Genomic DNA, 8,773 nt, shown 5'->3' with positions numbered 1-8,773 from the left:
TGTGTGCCAGTCCCTCTTCCAGGCGCTGGGCCACAGGGGGCCAAGTCTTAGCCCAGGTCCTAGACAGGACATAAACACAGGCAGAAGGCCACTACGGGCAATATGCTGAAGGGCCTGAGGAAGACAGTCCAGCCAGGTGACTGCGGAGTGGGATTACGCACCTACAATTAGGATACACTTGGGCAAAGTCCAAAGGTTGGGAGGAGGGACCCCATATTCATGAATTCACTCACTCATTTATTAAGCACATCTTATGTGCCAGGCTGGGCACTACAGATACCGACAAAGCATGCTCAGGGTGAAGACAGAAATAGCAAGCAATTAAGATCATGCAATACAATGATCAAAGCCAGGAAGAAAATAAAGCAAGAGTGATGGGGTGACTTTGAGGGGCTCTGGGAGAACTGGGGGCACGTCAGCTCCATCTGATGGACAAGAAGGAATCGGCTATGGGAAGAGCTAGGGAGAGTGTGTGGGGCAGAGGGAGTGACAAGCATCCCTCATTCATTCATTCATTCATTGACCCCACAGGTATCTTTCTGAGAGCACCTTTCCTGTCTGCGAAGGAGCCCACACCACCCTCCGCGGGCAGTGAAGTCTGCTAGCCACCACCCTCACTGGGCTCTATTTTGCAGAACAGAACACAGGCGACCCAATTCCAAATCAGTTTTTTTCTGACTCTCCTTTCTACGCTCTCGTATCCGTTAAGACCCTATGAAATCTGCCATCACCCCCACTTCACAGATAGATGATAAGCCTCACAGAGTGGAAAAGAGATGCCCAAGATTCCCCAGCCAGGAAGGGGCAAGGCTGGCCGGGAGCTGTGTGAATGAAAGAGGGGTATCTGGGAGAGACACCCTTCTTCCTTCAACTCAGTTTGTCTCCTGTCTTCTGCCTGGAGAGCCTGACCTAGCCTGGGAGGTTCTCATTCTTCAAGATCAGCTCAAAGCCTCCACCTACAGGAAGCCTTCTGTATTCCCCACCAGGCCCTGAGTCATCCTATGTGTCTGAACATGAGGTTGTCTTTGTATTACTAACTTGTGTTGAGGGTGTTGTCTCAGTCAATTTCTTTTTAAACACAAAGTTCTGTTTGGGGGGGGCGTGGGAGTTTGAGCCGCCCTCAGTCCAGTTGAGTTGAGGATGTACACAGAGGACAGCACCCTTGTAAAAGGAGTGGGGGAACGTTCACTCTCAGGAAGCACTGGGCCTTTGTGACTGCAAGGGATGGGACACAGTGTCCAGTGGTCACCTGACACATGGATCCAAAAGGGCTCTGGTTTTGCCCTGGCTGGTATGGCTCCGTGGATTGAAAAGTCGCAGGTTCGATTCCCAGTCAGGCCACATGCCTGGGTTTCGGGTCAGGTCCCCAGTTGGGGATGTGCGAGAGGCAACCCATCCGTTTCTCTTGCACATGTTTCTCTCCCTCTCTTTCTCCCTCCTCCCCTCCTAAATACATAAATAAAAGCTGCCTGTGTTTTAGCATGTCGGTCTCTGTGAATAAGACCTGCTCTGGAAAATTACAACCCCTCCCCCACCCACCACCGGATGGTGGTGACTCTGGTGTCAAAGCCACATTCAAAGAATTTGAACCAAATCATTTCTTGTAATTTGAGACCAGACAAAAGCAGTCTTTCCAAATCAATCATTTTCTATCCAAAAAAGGTTTAAAATATGTATGTCCTGGTCAAGAAATAAATTAGGTATTGCAAACCGATGTCTCACTCATCGCCACCCCTTACAGCTTATAGTATTCAACCTTATTGTGCATCTTCTCAAAGGTTAAGGGTTTGCCCTTAACCTTTACTGGGATTTCCTAATGCTGGGCATATACCGGAGCTGCTTTCCCCCGGAGGGCCCACCGCACTGTGGCCTTTTCCTCCGTTGCACCCTTGGGGCAGGTGCTGTGGCTGTTACCCCTCTGTGCTCCCCACTGGAAGCCTCCGAGGGCAGGACCCAGGCCGTGTTTGCCGGCGAATCCCCAGTGCCCAGCACAGGACTGGCACACACCGGTACACAACAGACATTTGAACAGAGTGACCGCAGCGATGGATTGCTCTGAACTGGGAGAAGAATGGAAAGAAGGAGGGAGGCAGGGAGAGAGGGAAGAAGAAAGGGCTAGGAAAGGGCTGTAAAGGAATGAGTTTGTGTTGATAGTGGCCCTGGACTCCAGTGTCATCAATGGGGACATGTGCTGGGACAAGCAAGCAAACAAAACAACAGCATAGGGATGCATTCGCAGAAGTATAGTCTCTAGAACAAAAGTCAGGCAGGTGGCTTTGGGAGAGAGGGAGATCCCTGTCACAGGAGGTGTGTAAACGGAAGCAGGGGACAGGGACACGCTGGGCCTGGGCAGCAGCCTCCAGCCATAACCTCTCCTGGCATTCACTTCCACCCCACTCCCCTTAACCACATCCAGAACTGCAGAGACTATGCCACCCTTCCTCGGAACAACGACTCACGCTTGGATCGAAGGGGCCCCTGGGTGGGGCTGACTCTCGATTGCACAGAATTGGCGCAGCCTCCAGGGCAGTGGGTAGAGGGAGGGCCCTGGCGGGGCTCCCTGGCCTGGCTCTCTTGGGGCGTGCCCTGGCAGGCCCTGCCCCAGGCAGTAGCAGGCAGTCAGGTGCACCTCGGAGGGAGGGCGCACACTGACCGGGGGTGGGCCCACCGTGGACACCTGGGGGAAAAGACCCCTTCCTCCGGAACCCCGGCTCGTGAGCTCAGACCCCTCCCTGTAACCGGAGAACTACGAATCCAGACTGCAGTCGGACCGCAAAGCTCGGTCTCACGATTGCCACAGGAAGGCCCTTCTTTTTGCAAACCCTGCCCAGCAAACCTTCGACTGCCGCACCCTGCAGGTCTTCACCCCCCGAGGCCATATGCTTGGGTTCCTGGTTACAAAGCGCCAACCACGTGGTGGGCACCAGGCTTTTTGGCTGATCTTCCTCACAATCTAGCGGCCTGGTTATTAACACAACTCCCATTCTGCAGGGGAAGAAACCAAAACGCAGAGAGAGGAAGGAACTTCCAAGTTCATGGCCAAGGAAGGGGCAGAACTCAGAAGGTTCTGGACTCTCTATAAATGAGGGCCATTAATGCGGTCTCAGGTGTAGAAAGATAAGTGTCCTCTTCTCCACCCCCCCGCATCCCGACCAACAATTTCCGGCCCCCACCTGCTGTCACCACCCCCCACAACAGGGGGATGTTCAGTAAACAGGTGACACGCAACAGCACCTCACAGAACTCGGGCTGCTCTTGCCAAAGGTTTCAGACTAACAGGAGAGAAGGCTTACGTTTAATGTGAAGCGAGACGGGCTGAACGCAGAACTGTAAATTCAGAACGATGCCAGGCTTACCAAAACAAAACAAACAAACACAAAATGTGTATGGAAATGAGATGAAAGAAAACATGTCAAGACATGACTAACAGTTATCTTTGAATAAGAAGAAGAGGGGTGGGGTTTTTTTTCCTTTTTTCTATGTGCTGGCAATTTGCAAATATTCTGTAATGAGCAGGTATGAAATTTTTCTAATGGGAAAGAACTCAGGAAAGTACTTTGCAGAAATAGAGTTTTATTTGGGAGCTGCCTTGTTGCCTGATCTGTCCTGGGCACGGGGGCATCAATAGGGTCGCCAATTTTCCAGCAAGGGGTTGAGCGCGGTGTGGCATGACAGTGTGACAAGGAGTGTTCGCTAGGTCAATAGGTATTAGGTCCCAGCTCTGAACCAGCTTTCCAGTGCACAGGGCACGTGGGTATAGAGGGCGGGCCTAGGAGTAGGCAGAGCTTAAAATCCCTTTGACACCACGCTGCCTGCTGGGGCTCCAGAGAAACGTTCTGGGAATATTACCGTTGTTGTGAGTTGGCTGTGTCCAAATGTTGCCTGTACTGTCACTTCAAAAAATGGCTTAACCTAAAAAATACCCAGGAAACGATAAAACATTATTGAGAGGAATCCAAAACCTAAATGGGAGACATACCATATTCATGGATCGGAAGACTCAGTATTTTAAAGAAGTCAGTTTTCTGCAAACTGATTTATAGACTCAGTGCATACAGCCCTAACCAAAACTCTAACAGGTCTGTACGTGCGTAACTTGGAAAACAGATTATAAAATATGTGTGGAAACACAGAAGGTGAAGGATAGCCATGTTTTGAAAATGACTTTTTGGTTTTTTAAAGAAGAGCAAGGTGGAAGGATTTCCTCTGCTAGACACCAATACTATTATTGTACAGATCAGTAAGTCAGGCTGTGGCCTTGGTACAAAGGTGAGCGCAAAGACCAGTGGGACGGAGGAGAGATGCCAGACCCAGATGGAAGTGTGTCTGGGGACAGATGTGACACTACCGAGCTGGGGGGCAGAGGACGATCTTTTCGATGACTAGTGCTGGGCCAATTGGATATTTACATAGAGAAAAGAGAAAGAAACGCGATCCTCACCTTGCACCATTTGCACCATCAATTTCAGGGAAACTGCAGATTTAAATGTGAAAGGCAAAACAGTTTAACTTCTGGGAAGTCACGCAAGACAATGTCCTCATGGCCTCGGAGTGGTAGGAAGATTCTTTAACAAGACACAGGAAGTGTCGACCATAAAGATAAAATTGATAAAACTAACTTCATTAAAATTTAACGCTCCTTTTTGTTAACGATATTGATGAGAACATTAAAAGACGAGTTCCAGAGTGGGAAAAGATACATCGCAAATATACAACCAACAAAGAACTTAATTGTTCCCACAATGGCAAGTTGATGTAAAAAAGGCCAACAGCTCCATATAAAAACGGGCAAAAAATAGGCACTTCACAACAAGAATATTCCAATGGCCGATAAACATATAGAATAGCACAAGTCTCATCAGTAGTCAGGGAAGTGGAAATTTAAAGTCACAATGCGATAAGAATGGCTCCCCAGCCAGATTGGCTAAAACTTTGAATTTTGACAATCCCAAGGATCAGCAAGGATGTGGAGCAGTGGGAAGCCTCCCGCCGTGCCCATGGGAATACAGAGTGGTCCAGCCGCGCTGGAAAATGATTGGGCAGCATCTTTTAGAGTTAAACATAGAGCTACCTCCACGATCCAGCAAAACCTCCCAGACATGCACCCAAAGAAAGGCGCACCTATGTGAGCCTAGAGTCCTGCTTGTGAATGCTCACAGCGGGTGTATTCAGAAGAGCCCCAAACTGAGGACAAGCCAAACGTGCGTCCCAGCAGAATGGGTGGGTAAACTGGGACATCCTTGTGCAATCGGAGACCGTTCAGGAATGAGCAGTAACGAGCACTGCGGCTGGCACCAACCGGCTGACTCCCCAGGGGCCAGAGGACGCAAGCTCAGGGGACTCCGCCTACTCGACGTTCAGAACCAAGCAGGGGTCGGTGGTAAGACTGCAGAGCAAAGCGAGAAATGACCATGATACAATGCAGGGTAGTGGTCACTTTTGAACAGGCCGGCCGGGGCCGGGTATCGATTGGGAGGGGCCCAGACGGGGTTCCTGAGAACATGTTCTCATTTTTTTTTAATTTTTAAAGACTTTATTCATTTTTAGAGAGAGGGGAGGGGAAGGAGAAAGAGAAAGAGAGAAACATCAATGTGTGGTTGCCTCTCATGAGTCCCCCACTGGGGACCTGGCCTGCAACCCAGGCCTGTGCCCTGATCTGGAAGCGAACCAGCGACCTTTTGGTTCGCAGGCCCGCACTCAATCCACTGAGCCACACCAGCCAAGGCCGTGTTCTCATTTTTGACCTGGATGTTTGCTTTGCGATACATTATTGAGCTGAACATTTTAGTTTTGGTGCAAGCTTTACCCACACACAATGGGCTTCTCTCTCTGTGTTCTCTTTCACAATAAAACACTGAAAAGATGAAAGAAAAAACCAAAACACTTCCCGGGCACCACAGGGAGCACCTTTAGGCAGGAAAAGCAAGACGGTGCCAGTTAGAAACACAGAGGCACCGAAGCCTTACTGCATCCAGGCAAGCTGCCCCCGGCCTAGAATAGAATTCAGAGAGCGTGCGTAGATGCAGAGGGGCAAGGTAGCAGGTTTACAACTGGAAAAATAAACCCATATACGTTGTTTCCTGGCTGAAAGGCCAGCAGACCTGGCTCTGCAGTTTGGCAGGGAGGGTTGGCTTTGCCATTCGGTTTGCATGGTGGACTTTTTCAGGAAAATGAATGAGCAGACTCTATAGCTCTAACGCGATGATGAGATTTTATTTAAAGCACTTGTTACGTGTAGGGATGGCTGGAAATTACTCCCTTTGCAACTGTTTATATTTACGATGGAAACATTTAGATGCCAACTAAAAATGTTTGTGCATCGTCTGTAGTTTTCGAAATTCTTTTAGGGGCTCTGTAAGGCCCACATTTGCAGAGCCCTGTCTTCCCAGGTGTTGTGAGTGAGTAGACGGGCAGGGGGAGAGAGGCCAGGAGGGCCCTGGCAGGGAGGAGCAGAGGCTAAGGCCAGCACTCGGCTGTCCTAGGAAGCACGTGGGGGAGGAGGGAGAGTGGGTGTCTGGCCTACAGGGAGCCCTGAAGAGCCACCCCAAGGGGGGAGCAGGTAGAAAAGGCAAGGGGCTGAGAGCCTTCTGAGGGACAGGTGGTTGAGCAGGTGTAAAAGAAGAAGGCATGGAAAGAGGGCATCCCTGGCCCCCCTGCGGTGTGTGGCCACAGCTCTTGAAAAGACCCAACCACGCAGGCCCTATATTCTGGCAGCTGCCTTGAAAAGGCCGCGTGCCCACCCATCTGCCACCAGCTCTCGTACCCACTATTGCCAGGGTCTCCCTACAATGCTGGCCCTGTCCTCACCAGGTGGGGGTTGCAGGGGAAGGAGGTGGAAGACTCTCACCTGGCCCTCTAACACCCCAGCCACTCTGACAGAAGGCTCGGGGGAGAAGCCAGACTCAGCTGAGCTTCCTATGTCCCCACCTCATGGGCTGATGTGCCCACCTGTGAAATGGGCCCATCGTGGATTCTGCAGGCAGTGGTCACCTCTCCCCCGCCCAGCTCAGCTCCGGCCTTGGGTCAAATGCAGCCAGGCCCGGAGGGTCCTAGCCCCGACTCCAACCCACACACCCACCCGAGGGAAGCCCAATGCAAGTCAGAGCCTCTCAGCAGCCCTCACCATGGGCGGTACTGTCCCTGTCTCCAAGGGGCACAAGCAGCCACTGGGACCTGATGTCACAGGAGCCAGAGCCAGAACAAAGTCCGGATTTGGACCCCAGAGGCCCCGGGCCACAGGTCCTTCCCCAGGCAAAGCTCGTCCACAGCCGGGTGTCTGTGAAGCTACCCCGACCCACAGCCCAAGGTGGGGGTAGGAAAGGCGGGGGCCAATATTTCAGGACCCATCCATGAAAACAGACTGAGGATCCCCCTATTTTTAGTAACTGGGCCCAGTGTACCTGTTTCCCTCCCACTAGGAGCCAAAGCTCGGCTAAACGCCCGTTTGCACCAGCCAAATAATGCTTTAAATAAAGCAGCTACATTTTGGTCTGCCCTGCGCTCGAAATACGCGCTCCTTGGGTTTAATACCACGTGCAGCCTGCATGATTTTAACCCGAGTGCATCAGCCGTGGACCGCCTTAGTACGTGAGTCACTGTTTGGGGTGTCAGGGAACGGGAACAAATTGGCGGGCTCAGTGGATGCGGGGGGTGTTCCCGGACTCAATCCTGGTGGTCTGTGTGAGCAATCTGGGTTGTCCTGACCACCCCCCCCCCCCCCCAGGGAAGGGACAGTAATCATGGTGAGACCTACCAGCTGCTGAGCTGGGCTTCCCGTATCCACTCCACTCACAGCAGCCAGAGCCCTCATTCTGTGACATGCCCCTGGCTGAACCCCTCCCAGGGTGCCCCCTCCCCGCCGTGGGTAAGAGCCCACTTCCTGACCTGCTCTTAAGGCCCTCCCTGATCTGGCTCCTATGGACCTCTCCTGCCAGGCCGGCCAGGGCTTACCCGTGGTCCCGGCCGCACCAGCCTTCTGCTAGCCCCAGGGCCTTTGCACCATCTGTTCACCCTGAAGGTTCTTTCCCCAGGTCTCCGAAGTGGCTCCGTCTCATCACCCGGGCGCCAGCTCCAGTGTTATCCCCTCAGAGAGGCTCCCTGCATCCTGATCACGCCGACTAGTTGTGCTTAACCTTCCTGCTCCTCCTCCCTCAGGGGTGGGCTATCTCCACTTTTCCTTTGATTTCCTTCAAAGAGCTTCTGAAACTATACTGGTAGGATGACTCATTTGCCGTCTTCCTTCCCCCTGGAAGGTCAGCAGCGTGAGAACAGGAGCCTTGTCTTCCCCGTTCACCGCTGCATCGTCAGCACCTATGTGGGAGCTGCTCAGTGTGTATCTGTCAAACGAATGAATGACTTCTCACAACCACCCTCGGCAACGCTCTTGCGAGTTTTCCTCTTTTACAAGTGGAGACACAGACCCAAAGAAGTTAAGCGAGTCGCCCAACATCCTACAGCCTGTTTGTGGGGACCCTTCTCGGCCCCACGAGCCCCACAGTGGGTCTGGGGTTGGGAATCCGGCACTGAACACAGCCCCCCTCCACTCCTCTGCAAATTAGCCTCACAGGGCCTGCGGCGAAAGGCTGGGCAAACTTCGCCTAATTAACCTGTGCAGGGGTGCCGGGCAGAGAGCACGGGCCTTTGATCACAGCCCACAGTGACAGGGCAGGCGCTCCACCCACCGAGACACCTGTATCATTCAGGCCAGCGGCTCTGACAAGCAGCTCACCCGAGCTTGTTGTCACACAGTCAGGCCATTACAGGGCACGACTGG

This window comes from Desmodus rotundus, chromosome 6 (genome assembly GCF_022682495.2).
Source record: "Desmodus rotundus isolate HL8 chromosome 6, HLdesRot8A.1, whole genome shotgun sequence".
NCBI classification, from domain to species: domain Eukaryota; kingdom Metazoa; phylum Chordata; class Mammalia; order Chiroptera; family Phyllostomidae; genus Desmodus; species Desmodus rotundus.
This window is presented reverse-complemented; position numbering follows the sequence as displayed.